Source organism: Lissotriton vulgaris, chromosome 12 (assembly GCF_964263255.1).
Source record: "Lissotriton vulgaris chromosome 12, aLisVul1.2, whole genome shotgun sequence".
Classification (NCBI taxonomy): Eukaryota; Metazoa; Chordata; class Amphibia; order Caudata; family Salamandridae; genus Lissotriton; species Lissotriton vulgaris.
The window spans coordinates 628180503-628193427 of record NC_141700.1 but is presented as its reverse complement, the minus strand read 5'-3'; the positions used below and the strand labels follow the sequence as shown (position 1 = coordinate 628193427).

The 12925-nt window shown below is 42.1% G+C and overlaps 1 pseudogene; it reads right to left on the bottom strand.

Moving 5' to 3' along the window:
- Positions 1 to 1634: 1634 nt before the first annotated feature.
- LOC147677883 (U2 spliceosomal RNA) lies at positions 1635 to 1808 on the bottom strand (annotated as a pseudogene).
- Between the last annotated feature and the right edge of the window lie 11117 nt (positions 1809 to 12925).

The window sequence follows — 12925 nt, the reverse complement described above, 5'->3', positions numbered from 1 at the left end:
CTGTAGTAGTAGGAGAGTGACTTGCAGACTGCAATGCCTCTGTGTACACCCCCAGAATATGCAGGGCTATCACTTCCTTGAATCATTTATAGAACTCAGCTGCAAAGCCATCAGACTTCCATGCCTTACACCCAGCAAAACTGCGAATGTCCGCCTTGATTTATGAAACATTAAGAGGCTTCAGGAAGGAAACTCCATTGCTATCGTTCTCCCAGACTGACTAAACTCTTTCTAGGCAGACCTAAATGTGCTGATAGTCTAAGGCAAGGATTACCAACCTGTTCTGCTACAACAGCTACTCTATGTTCAATAAAAATCATCACAAACTACTATTATTCCTAGAGTTGAAATAGTGGTCGCATCAGATTGCATTAGTGACCACCACAGGCAAGATCACCAGCTGTGATCACCTTTGTGCACCAGGCACAGTAGCCAGCAATAATGTAAAAAATGCTGTGTCAATGTGAAATACACCTTCATATGTAATATATAAGAACCATAACTGTAATGCACCTAGCACTAAAGTTAATAATAGGTTTCCCAACACCGCATTATTTGTATCACTCAAATATCAATTTTCAATATATTTTGGAAATTCAACCATTTGCCTCCCACCATCGGTGTAAAAGTTCTGAAAATGCACACATTTTTTGTCTGGAATACACTTTTTAATTTTGTGTACATTTATTAATTCAAACAATCAAAAACCTTTAGTTTAGTAGTGCAGGCTGCACACAGGAGACTACTCCCAGGTAGTTGAGAACTACCAGCAGCTCACGAGCTACTCGTTGGAGAAGCTGATCTAGAGCCATCTTAGATGCATGAAGGTTACCATAAAAGCATGAAATTCCTTCAAAATAGACTTGGTACTATTAGTCTTTCTGCCATCACTTAGGCTGGTCACTGTGATAGTGTTCTGTCTAATTGGCTGCCGAGGTAGCCAAGCCTCAGTTCTGCTCCATCATACATTGTATCTACGAGCTTGCGTACCTGCCTAGATATATAATCTCTCGGCTATTTTTCAATAAGCATGCATGGACATGCTTCTTGTCCAACAGCACTAATGAGTTTCCCAATTGTTCTAATTGCCTTCCTATAGGTTTGAGTACACCAGCTTACTTTGAAACAGCTCTGCCTCTGATGAAGGTTTCCCAGACCGCAGGGCACAGAGGTACCAAACCAATATTAGTATAAATAAATTCTGCAATTGCAGCACACCTCTCCTCTCGAAATACCCACATCCTAAAGCTCCCAAGAGGGGAATCTCCGGGTTCTGTAAGGAAATTTACAGACCTGCAGCTGTAGCTGCAGTAACACTGGGGAGTGATCCGCAAGCATGAGCTAAAGTACATCAGAAGCTCACGGGTCAGTGTTTCTGGACATCATCCTGCAGTCTATATGTGAACGAGTTGTGCTTCGATGACTAGAATAGAGACATTCTCGCTATCATCATGAGACTTCCATACATCTACAACATTACCCATCTCCGTAGCATGATTCAGTCCTATTGTAGCCCTTGATGCACAAGAAACTACTGTCCCGATTTGTCTGGTTTATGATTTAATGTGGGGTTGAAGACCCCCCATTTGCCACACGTTATATTCAGCACACTTTTTTTTTTCTTTTGGGTGGGGAAGTGTGCCATTCCGCAATACCAGGTTGATGGGTGGAGTGGACAGAGCAAGCTCCTGCTCCTACTCCAAGTCCCTGTTCCAAAAATCTATTTAATATATGGTCCCCAGATAGAGGACGTATCAGATATTAAACTGATACAAAACTTGATCTTAGCCAAAAGGCAGAGAATCGATTTTAAGCACACTTTGGTGTCTGCAGAGTCAAAATAGCATCAAAGAATTCCAGTGCATTCACATTGGGGGCATATACATTATGGCCTGAATACGTATGCAGTGGCCAGAGAATCATATCGCCAAACTGTTACAAATGATATTTGCTCTTTGAATATGCATATGCAGAATTTGATTTAAAATCTAAAGACCTGTGTATCCAAGTTGACACTCCAGTGGACTATATGTTGTATGAAGTTATCTGTACCGTCCCCATTTAGAAGTAAAGTGGGGCTGTGCCCTGGATTTTCTGAAAGGAGGTAATATCTACACAAGTCCTATCAAGGTCTGCCAACACTAGATGTTAATGTTAATATGTATTTATACTAGATTTGCTTTCTTAGGATTGTTTGGCACCCTGATGTTCCATGAGTCTAATTGAACATTGTGCCTAACTTCAGATGAGTATGAGCACTTAAATCAACTGTGCCCGCCTCTATGTTGCAATGGTATAGATTGAAGCCAAACTGCAGCGACTGCATCCAATCTTCGTGGAGTGGCGTTTCCCTTGCTCTGGGGCGATTGGTGAAGGAATAAAGGTGGCATGCTCCGTGCCGCGGGAGAAGCACCGTCTGGAATTTGAATCCAGGTCTACGAGGCTGCGAATCATCACAGCCTGTCAGCGTGAAGATTTGCCCCACTGATATCACGAAAGCAGCCCTGGAGCCCACTGGAGGGCTATGAACATTGTAGAAAATAATGGGGCTGAAAAAAGTGTGGCAAGAGTAACGGACCCTACTGGAAGGGAATACTTTTACTTCAATTCCCAGCATACATCTTAATGAGAAGCAGAAGCAATGTGGGCAAAATGAAAGAGATTAAAAGACTCACCGGACTTTTCCTGTGCCCCGCCCCCCTGTTTTTATGAATAAGCTGCAGGTGCAGCGAAACGAGTCAATAGAAAGGGTCTGACATGAGCTGGGGCTGCTAGCGTGATTTTGAAGCAATAAAGGATTGCATCCAATCTTCGTGGAGTGGCTTTTCCCTTGCTCTGGGGCGATTGCTGAAGGAATAAATCTATATATATCCATATCAGGACCAACCCTAGTGCTACCCATAAGGACATGCATTGAAACCAAACTCCTGAAACCCAGTGATAAGTATCAATTTTAGCACCATGGCATAAAACAAAGTAGATATGTTCTCCACAATACTTGTATTGCTACCCGAGTAATAGCAAAATGCATCAGGTTTTCAATATGGATAGAAAACGTAATCTACAACTCGAAAAGTAACTAGCAAGACCAAGGGCACATCTTATGTACGTAAACTTCAAACCATTATTTGAACTTACTGTTTACTTCCAGATCATCATATGCTTTAGGGGCTCAAGTAAGGAAGGAAAGGCCTCCATTCCTTCTTCCAAAATGCACCAAGACAAATCCAACTGTGCTCCCAGGGGAGTTGATAACAAGCAATAATAATTTGTGATTAATTTTCTGCTGCCCCAGAAATAGTCTAGCATATTCCACCTCAGTTGCCTGCAGAATTTTCTGACCTCCTGACATGCTGGTCTTGCCGTTTGGACTTCCGCTGTAAAGTCAGGAAACAAAGTCTGCGTAATACCCTGGTATCCCGTTTACCCTTCTCCTTTGCCAATCTCAGAGCAGTGCCACAATGTCTATAGAAATCTAGTGATAATAGAAGGAAGAGTCCTTGGAGAAGGACTTGGCTTCAGGCCCCACCAAGGTTCTCTTTTAATCACTGTTAGCTCTGGATATTGGGATCTGCCATGCATGCTTCCAAGTAGTGTCTCCACAAAGACCTCAGTTTTCTCCACACCACTAGATTCTGGTAGATCCGCTATTCTGTTGCTAGTGCACTGCAATACCTCTAAATCTTTCTTTTTCATCCTAAGTAGGGACAGGACATTTTCATTTTTAGCAGGGATTTAATTTAGGTAAGGGCTCCATGCTGCAACTATGATATAATGCGTACTGCCATATCCACTATGGCAGTGTGTTTATCCATTCTCTCTTTCAGCTGGACCAAGTTAGTAGGGGTGTCAGGTTTATTGTCCATCGTTTTCAACCTAACATTCATGACTAGTAGTATGTCTTTTATTACTCTCTGTATTCGTTGCAGTTGCTTCTTCTTAGTTTGCCCCTGCTGCAACAGGTCTTGATATCCTTTTCTAATCAGGATGCTAAATTCAAGTTGGAAGGTCAGCTGTATCGGTGACCGGGGGACGCTGTCGGTCTTGCCCAAGAGACCCAAACCTCCAGTCACACTGGTGGGTCCTGAGTGTAGACGGGCCATCATTATTATCTCTAAGCTGGGTCACACCATCCACTCAGTACATTCTGTATGAAAAAGAATCAATGTTCATCTGCCGCCAGACCTTCTACAGCAGGATGGCAACGTCAGTCGTCCGGGCACAGGCTGGGGTAGAACAATTACCCCAGAGGCGCAAGTTGGACTGTATATAATCCGATGGCTTCTAGATTTCACTCACCACAAAGTACCATGCTTGAAGCTCATCTTTAACAACCAGTCTGGTACTGATTCATGGTCTCCATCCATCGATGCATCAAAATGCACGCTGTGCCTCTGCCATGCGCCTCTGTTTATGTACCCTCTGAACGACACTGAAGACCCAAGCACCTCTGTCCCTGTGATGCAGCACCTACTGTTAGCCAGCCTCATGGGATAGCTGCAGTTGGGGGCTTAGGCTCATCGGTGGATTCTCTATGCACCAGGCGACTAAGGCTGCATACCACATCAGGGTCACAGCCACCAAGGATGCAGCAGTGCCACCCATGGAAAATCCACACACAGCCCCCCTGGGTATATGCATACTGTTGAGATCTACGTCATTTGAGAAGACAGATGTTATAGCTATAGAAAGAGTGGCACATTTAGGCTGGCATGTTGGTTGGCAATATCCTCTGTGCTGATTCTTAGAGGCAACAGACATGTGTGAACCTAAGGTGATGTCCCATACAGCAGTGTCAGCTTCTCATTGTGCCCATCACTGATTTCAACCCTGCTCAGCAGGATGAAAAGGGAATCCAAAGTCCATGCTCATTTAACTCTTGGCCTCTACTGAGGCTGCCAATAAATGGCACTTTTGTGCCAAGTTGTTGAGGTGGGGCTGATTGGAAACTACAGAAAAGGAGGTAGATGCAAGTAGTACAACATACATTATAAAAGGAGTGAGACAATGTACTAGAATTTCACCAGCTTGCAGTAGAAAGAAGCAGAACATGAGCTTGCTACAAACCAAAGTGTGTGGCTTCTGTCAATGTGTCGGTAGCGCATGGACAACTGGCTTTCTAGGTTTACTTATGCCAGGGTCCGTAGCGAGCTGAAACTGCAAAGCAAAGGCTCTAACAAAGTCATTGAGGTGCAGTGAGACACATTATACCAGTTACAGAAGTAGTGAGTAAATAATAAATTGTCAAGAATTCAAGACATTCACAGAAATAATGCAAAGTGTGCAGGACTGGATTCTGCAAAGGTCTGTGAAGGGGAAACATCCTTTACAACGCAACTTTTACCACGCAGTGCTATTACAACGAAAACCATTACAACGCATTGCGCTGGGGGGGCGCTCTAGGATAGGGAATATATTTATTTACTATCCAACACCTTCCCTAGTGTCCACGGTGACTGGAGTTGGAATATAATTAAACTATTCACTATCCAGCACCCCAAAGCGCTATGCGTTGTAATGGTATGCGTTGTAAAAACTGCGTTGTAACAGCATGCGTGGTAAAAGCATGCGTTGTAACTTCATACATCCTCTGTGAAGTTTCCTCTTTGAGTGTCCGAGGAAAGGGGAAGTCCTCCCAGTACCACCATGCACCAAATAATGCACGTAAAAGGTGGCAAGTATCTCTTCAAAAGGGTATCAAATAGGAGGAAAAAATGCAAGGGCAAAACTCCTCAGCAATCTTGTAGCTCTTGATTGAAGATGATAATTAATGCCGAAGTAGACACACTTGACACATCAACTAATCTTCCAGTACAGTTGTAATAAGAGGCTGGATTCAAGGATATCCAATCCCAGTTTCTGGATCTATTAATTTCACCCATGACACGATTGTCATGTCGAATCCCTCGAGGTTCTTCTCTGTGCCCTTTGTGTTTTTTTCTACAAATATGCTCCCTTAAGAGACGTAGACAGCAGTGTCAAATAAGGTATCAGACTTAAATTGTGGTTGAACTTTTAGAGAGCACTGGCTAGACCAGAGAGGTAAAATAACATTCACCTTTAGATGAACAACAATTGGCTCTGGCTTAAGTGCAATAAAACTGAAATCATCTTCTTTGACAGTGAGATGGTGGACTCTCTACCGTGGGAATGGCCTCTTTAGCCTCTCCCAAATTGTGCAATATTTAGGAATGTATTTTATGTAAATGTATCCTTTGAGCCCCACATTTGGACACTCTTAAGCTGTATAGTGTTTCTGTATTCCACCTCTGAGGCTGCCCATGTACTGGAAACTGATCAGCAAAAGTTCCATTGGGAGTTCTTTTGCATGGCACTGCATATGAAGGTCTCTAAAAAGTTAACCAGGAAACTACAAGTGGTTCAAAATCAAATCATACGAATTACTGCTGACAACAAAAAACATGATATTGCATCTTTAGCCATTGTAAAATTGGGTTGGTGCTGATAAATGTTTAAATTCAACTGAGAAGCTTATATTTAGCTTGGCAGGCAATCCACAGACTGGGCCCTGCATATGTTAACCTGGTCTTGGATTGAAATCTTCGACTGTTGCCTTAAAGCAATACTTGTATTGCTCTCCAAAGTCACATCTGTACTATCAAGTGTCCTTTCATATCCACTTTTTTGTTCCAAAACATTTTTTCTTAAAAGACAATGGTATATGTATCATTTGTAATTCCTATCCCTCAGCCAACACGTGTTTCACCCTTCAGACTTCTTCAGGACTGAAATTATAGATGTTGACACACATATTACCAATAAATACTTGAGTGGCACCCAAAGATCATGCCCAAGTGAATTTCCGCCATTGCCACAAAGTGTCCAAATCGAAATATGCAAATGAAAACAGTCCATCATTTCATGTGAACCTGAATGCCCCTGGTGTGTTGAAAAATGGTTTACTATAATGGTGTATATAACCTCCCCAAAATGGCTGACCGCTCCACAAAATTATGGCATCAGATTGTGCCAAGTATATTCCAAAAATGGTTTTGGCCAGGAGAAGGGCAAGCTCCCTGAAGTGGGGCTAATAAGTAGGCAGGGAAATGGTGCAAAAAAGTGTGGTCACTAAAAGGGGCTATTTTCCAAAAAGCTGGGGCATGTACACTTGTTCTTTTTTACTGTGACTTCTTGAATCAAAACCATGGTTTCCTTCTACTAAAATGTATGAGCAAAGAATTGTAAATCAATGAATGTCATTGGTACTAGGCTGCCTGTTCTACAGTCGTCAGCCACCTCAGTGCTTCCGCTATTCTGAAGATGTTTTAGAACATTAATTCACCGTTGGACAGTTATTGGAAATGAAGAGCATCAGAAAGGGAGTTTGTTCAAATTCAGTAGCACTCATAGGAGCCACGTTGACCAGATTATTGGTGGGACCCTTGGGGAGGGAGATGACGAGAGTGCCACGCAGGACGCCCATACATGCATGATGGTCCTTGGATAAGAGGATGGGATGAAAGGCTCAAGCTAAGCCAAGAACAATAAATAAGTAACTTATTTATTCATTTTGTGTAGCACCAATGACGACATGCAGTGCATAATTTCATATATAAACCAAGTGCAGGGATCTAATAGGTTTATGATCCTGTTTTGTTTTTATTGATCTCCTGAAGAGGCCTTCTGACTGTTTAACAATGCAAATGCACCTCAGTCCCCCTTAGAAACGCTGATTACTCTTTCACGCTGACTTGTCTTTCTGAGAGTAGGCGCCTAGCTACATGAGCCCTGTGCACTTTCAGATATTAAACAGTGTGAAAGATCCAGGCACAGCCCTTGGGCACTCATCATATATTGGTGGGGTCCAAGTCCCTCTAGCCCTTGTACCTGGCGCCCATGGTCGAACTCTAACGTCGCTGGCACCTGCTTTCAAATATTCTTTGGCAATAAAAAATCATAGTGTTGCAAGGTGACTCAAAATGAACCACAAGATACTAAATAAAGACATTATTTGATACATTCAAAAATAAATACATTTCACTGTATTCTCATACAATTCCTGTGTCCAGCAAGCAACTGGAAAGGCGAGTTAGTGGTGCTGTCCTCCCTGATGTAAAATCTCTTAATATTTTGGGATGTACACATGTGGTAATAATGCAACTATAAGAGGGTTCCCCTGCTAACAAATACAGTTCCTAAGGCAGGGAAAATTGACTAAAATCTATTAAAAAATCCTAGGTAACTATACATTCATGAAGTATCAAATCTATCAGGGCAAGACTTGGGCACAATGTGCAGGGACCAGAGTTTCATACATTTATTATTCAAAACAAACGTTGTATCAATGTATATTGTGAGAATAGCTTATATATCATCTAAAAAAACACCATTAGCATTTTAATTCATTATAGTTGCAATCATACAGCCTCTCATACCATCTTATCCTTCCACATCATGCAACTAATACAAGAAACCTGAAAAAAAGATTTTTAAATACGAAACATTTAATACTAATAGTAAGTACCAATAATATATGTGAATGTATGTGAAACACATAGACAGATGACCTTCCTTTTATATTACTGGGCAGAGATGATTACATATATAGTTTGTCAGTCGCATTATGAGTAAAAGTTTATTAAATGTTTTTAAATGTATTCATGCATGTATACATCTGTTATTCTTCAGCCCTGAAGAGGTCCATTGTATTGGACGAAAAGCATAGGCTGGTCTACCCTACATGTTGCTTGATATGTTTTTCCAATAAAAAAGAGACCTTGAAGAACAAACTTTGGATACAGACTTCGTAATTGTTAAAGTATTGATGTGTTGGAGCACCGATTGATTTTTATGTTGAACATTGTTGGTCCATTAGGACCGCACCTTGACAGTGGGTGCTTAGATTGTGTGCACACATCTTGGGGTACCATCCCTCTCTTTTGATACATTTGGGGATAATACTTTAGGCGCTAGCTGCTGAAGGATTTCACTGTCAATATTTGTATTATTAGATATATAGTTTATTAAACAGTGGTTCCTATATAGATTTTCTCTTATGCATTATATTTCTCACGCAGTGGCTGCTATATATAAGCTATTCTCACAATATATATGGAATACAACTTATGTTTTGAATAATATATTTATCAAACCTGATTGCCTAGGAATTTTTGTACATATACACGTGTAGTGCTATTGACTCTCAAGCCTTAATATTAGCCAACTCCACAGTAGTTTGTGTTTTGTAAATAGGCTAGCATCAGCCGCCTTCTCTTTCATTCTTTTGCTGATTGTATACGTCACAGGATGTTTGATTACAGTTAGTTGTGGGTACTTAAAATAATAGTTTCAAAATATCAGCATTTTCTTGGTATTTTACATGTTTACCGCCCATTTTTCTTCTGTCTTCCAATTCCGTCTTTTAATTTTTTCCTTTCCCTGACATAATCAACAAGGTTTTGTCTCCTTGCTTGGTGGGTTTGGTGGTTTGCTTCTATTTGACACTTTTCTCTCCTGACTGCCATTTTTCATACATTCTTAGTTATGTATTTGGACGTGATTGACTTTCTCTGCCTTCAACATTTTAAGTCCCATATGAGCATTTTCGTTGCTTGCATTAATTCATAATCAATCATAAATATTTTAAGTTTCTGCATAGCTCACTTCATTTCTACTCACGCATTTATCGCTAGACTGGATGCCTTAGTTCAATAAGCAGTCAACCAGAACAGCACAGAAATGAGGAAACAGTTTCTATCTAGTTTCTCAGAGGCAATCTGGCTTCTCGTTAAAACAATTGGAGCAATGAAAGAAGAACTTTGCAGTAAGGAACGTCAAAGAATCTAAGATGATACAAGAGAGAACTGGAGAAGATGAAGAAATCCTCAAACAGCCGTTCCAAGATTCAGAAATGTATAACCACTAGAAAAGAGTACAAGCAAGTTTAGAGTGCACTTGTGAACAAACACAAGACTTCTTAAATAAAGTCTCTACCTAGGAAACTCTATAAGTAATGCACGGCCATCTTGGATTGGTAAATAGAGTGAGGAAGACTGACAAAGTATCAGCTTGGGTTTGGAAAGTGAAATGGAAATAATTATTTCCTCTGGGGTACTTTTAGGGTTGGCACTGCAGTAGTATTGAAGTATTCACTAGGGAGGCCACTGAAACAATGAGACATGGAAGAGGGAGTCATAAGTGTGGCTCAGGGGCGGCTCTAGGCTCATGGTGGCCCTGGGCAGGGAGAGTAGGGAGGGGGCCCCGGAAGAGGGGGTCCGGGCCGGATGGAGCGCGGTGGCCAGTGAAGAGGGGGGTCAGGGTGTTTGGAAGTGGAACAGAGCCGGAGGCCACCAAATCCTTGCCAGGGGCTGCCACACAAATATGTATCCATCCTCAGAAGATTATTATATTAAGGATATATATTGGCGTGGTGGCCCCTGGGGTTTGGTGGCCCTGTGCAGGTGCACAGCTTGCACATGTCTAAAGCCGCCCTGGCTACAGAGCTGGCATGCTGCTTGGGGTCTAAAATTCAAGGAAAGAACTGCAGTGTCAACTTTACAGCAGTGGAAGCAGTGTCATAACTTCCACAGAGGAAAACACGGGGAGCTGGTTAGTGGAAGACTGTGGAGGATGTGCTTGGAGTAAAGAGAACACAAATGAGCACACAGCAGAAGACTAAGGAGAGCACATGTGAACCTCAGGAGAGTCCTTCGGAGTGGGAATTACAAACGATTTGACAAGACACGCAGGTAACTCCGAAAGACTTGGGAGGTTAAACACAGTGCTAGGAGGACACACAGTGGGGAGACCCGAAGGTATCTGTGCACAGGAGGAAACATTTTACAGTGGTACCAGGAATATCTCAGCAGGTGGGTGTGGGGTACTGGCATCATACCTTGGGGAAACTCCCCATCTCTGTAAATTGGCCCGCATGATGTGTGGGATCTCTCAGGGCTTTAAGTGGGCCGGGTACTGTTGTTGCTCAGCACTGGCAGTATTTAAAAGCAGGTGCTGAGAAGGGTCTTCATCTGGCTCTTCATTTTTGCCCTCACCCTTGGTGAAAAAATGAATCTTAACTCTGCAGCTGTACCACCCATCATTGCATTAGATGTACCTCCAAAGAGACTCATTATAGTTTTTTCACAGTCTCATCATTTCAGAACTGAAGCATTTTCAATATTCTATACAACGAAGCCATAGTTGTTGCTTATTTATCTTATGCAACTAACAACCATTGGCAAAGCCAATAGTCCTGGCTCGTTGTAGGCATCATTTTACTTGTTGCATTATATAGCTGGATGCAATGACAGAAGCAGCAAAATACCAGTCGGGCGTCGCACTATACAAAGCACAGATTTTTAGCTTACTTTTTAAGCCACGCCCCTATGAGAGACCCCTCAGTTTTTTCATCCAATATAAAGCCCTGGGAACTCTGGCTTTGTACTTTTTGACTCAGCTGCTGTTCTAAGCTTGAAAGACACATCTGCTAGCTGCATGGAGTGTTTTTTGGGCACAGTGTACAATAGTCCAGCCACTTTAGGTCTGTCTTGACAGCACACCTGTCGCAATACCTAATGTTACTAATTCTTTAATATACACAGAGTCAGCATCAGCTCCACCCAGAGAGGTATTTTTCACTCATCCAATGGTGTTGGCTGCTGTGTCATTCTGCCTTCTGAAGTGCTTGTATTGCAGTGCACCAGATACTGTTTACAACTCAAATACACTTGATCATCCTGCATTTGATTGATCTCAGGTGCATTTTATACAGAAAGTAATTTGTATGTTTTTTTACAGTTTTAGTTAGGACTCGAAATGTGAACCAGAGCTATTGGAATTACAAATGATTGTTTGATAAACTTTTCGTAAAGTGCAGTTTTTGTTTCTCGTACATTAGTGTTCTGGATGTTATTGCAGCTTAAAATAAAGGAGTTATGCAACTTGACTTGCAAACTATTCTCAGGGCTTGAGACTTCAGCATTCTGAGATGTGACGCGGCAGAGATGTGCGCTTGGCATGGCCCTGATTTCACGAACAGACTCAGGCATGATAAAATAAAGAGAGAAGTGTTACTGATTTTACGCGACTTGGGGGTGCAGGAGCAGGGAAGCCGCAGACCTCAGAGACAACGAAAGCGCTGAGAGTGGGGCATCAAAACCAACACAGTAAGATGTGTCAAGGGGTGCAGGGGTTATGGAGGCTGAGACTAGAGCCGCTGACATTTTATATTTTGCCACAAGAGGCTGAATACGTGGGAGCGCGTGCGTGATCACGTAGCTGAGGCGGGAACGCGTCATATGAATCTGCTAACGTGAAGAGTGCCGAGGGAGGGCAAGAGAGAAAGAAGCAGACACCTCCTGACGAACAACAAGGGGGCAGCCGCGTGGGGACTTGTGCAGCAAGGAGAGCAATGGGTTGCTGAGGAACAGAGACCATTTAAAATTAGACTTCCTCCTTTATACTCATTTTTACACATTTTCCAAGTATTCTTTCTAAGTGATTATGCATATTATTTTATGAAAACCATGACTGGAGCAAGGTATGTCACCCAGAGCTTTTTACACCCTATCTCAACTAAAAGTTGTTAAGACAAATATAAAAACGGCAAATATTAACCACAACAAGCAGCACCAGTGAATAATCCAAATTATGTTAATGACATTAGAAAACTTAATAGAGGACACAGAGAGAGGAAGAGTTAAGGACAAGAATACTGAAATATCCCAACTTAGAGGAGGAAGGTATAGCGCACAAAGCATTGTAAACCAAGGCTGTCAGCACTTGGTGTTCACACAAGCAGCTGAGAGACAAGCCACTGCACAGAGGAACAAGCATTTGGAATGTGCCAATGTATTTTAGCTATGTTGTACAGCAGTGTGGCTGCTGTTCAGCATGGTTAAAAGTTAATGGCGTATAGTAGAGTGGTGTAGAGGGAGTAAAGTGGCATAGAGCGGAGTGGCATAGA